We start from the raw sequence: 1817 nt of genomic DNA, 5'->3' as shown, positions 1-1817 counted from the left end.
CTCGAATGAATTTTATTATTTCTTCAAGGTTCTTCACATACGTACACCTTAAGAGATATCAAGTAGGCGTAACATGTTCTCAAAAAATTAGGGTTGGCACGCAGAAGAATTTTGAGTCAGAGATTTTTCTGGTTTTGGTATGCACTCACAAAAAGGGGTCTATGAAAGCTGAGAGAGTTCACCTTGGGATAAAAGACACTATCTTCTTAGTGACCAGATAGAATCTATACTAGTATGTCTATACTAGTATTTACTGGTCTATACTAGTCATTTATACTAGTATGTAGGCATTTATTTGTCTTTAATCAAGGTTAGATTCACATATAATATGACATCTAGTTTAGTGCTTTAAATTTTATTAAGAAGCAAAATAACTCTTCCAATTTCATTCAGATTGTTGGGAAGTTCGTTTCTTTGCCCTTGTGGGATTGAAGTCACCCTTTTTTTGCTGTGTGCTGAGATCAGTCTCAGTTTCTAAAGGGCATCCCTCTCCATTGGCAGTTCACAGCATGGATGTTTGCTTTCTTGCAGGCCAGCTGCAGTTTGTCTATCAGATTTCCATTTTTCCCTCTAGCCAGGAACAACACTCTGACTTTAAAGGACTTATGTAATTTGATGAGGCCAACCCAGATAATCTTCCCTATCTTGGGACCAACTGTGCCCTCTAACATAACCTAATCATGGAGTGAAATTCATCATCTTTACAGATTTGGGGATTATGTAGGACATTGACACCAGGAGGACAGAAATCTTGAGGGACATCTCCTCATGCTGCCAGACAGTAGTGGCAGAATTGTAATGTAGATGTGAGAAATGTTCTTGTAGAAATTTTATCTCCAAAAATTGCAACATTTTTGAAGAAATTTAAAAGGATGTGTCTCACTATACCACTGAAAATTAAAAATGTGATTCTTGATAGGAATAGGACATGCAAGGATCTTACCACCTGTTCTCCAGTTTCATATTTGAGTCTGTGGCACCTTTGTTGTAATGGAGTCAGAGCCAGATATTCTATCAAAGCATTGACCATATTTATTTTAATATTGAGTGCTCATTTGTGCCTTAAACTAATGTGTTACTAGTACATGGACCATTCAGATTAAATCAATCATTGCCAATGAAAGACTTTCTCAACTCATCCTTTACTAAAAACAGCATTTGCAACTCTGCAAGGCACACAAATTCTGCAACCTATTATATTTCATTTCTTCGTACAGGCTAGCCAGTTCTTTCATGAGCCCATCATTGTCTTGTAATATTTGCTAAGTATACCAATAACAATCAATACATACTATTAACCTTATTTTATCAATATCTTCCCTTATAGTTAAAAGTTAATTGGGGTTTTGATTAACATAAGATAACATAAGCAGCAAAATAACAGTATTTCGCTCTCACATAATTTATATGAACACATTTCTTATTATCTCTCTATCCCTCTCCCTTCCTCTCTCTAAAATAATTTTTTAATTTAAAAATAATAATAAAATAATAAAAGAGGAATTTCATTGTTCTTAATTACTGGTGAGGACTTTATTTAGAATAAATAATTAATTAAATGCTTTTCTAGAGACTTTACATATGTCAAACATACACAATCTCATAAACATGCTTATGTATGTATACATCATCATTATTTCTGGGATAATGCAATGACATTATTAAATTTTTCCCAACATTTCTTCATTCTATTGTATAACTACAGAAAACTCTTTCATATAAATTTGTCTGTGTATGTATCTGTATGCAAAACTATACATATTAAAAATTATGTGTGTATTAATACATATGTAAAATAATTTGACTATTTCTTCTAC

The sequence above is a fragment of the Myotis brandtii genome, unplaced genomic scaffold (assembly GCF_000412655.1).
Source record: "Myotis brandtii unplaced genomic scaffold, ASM41265v1 scaffold588, whole genome shotgun sequence".
Classification (NCBI taxonomy): domain Eukaryota; kingdom Metazoa; phylum Chordata; class Mammalia; order Chiroptera; family Vespertilionidae; genus Myotis; species Myotis brandtii.
The sequence above is the reverse complement of the archived record's forward strand: the minus strand, read 5'-3'. Positions refer to the sequence as shown.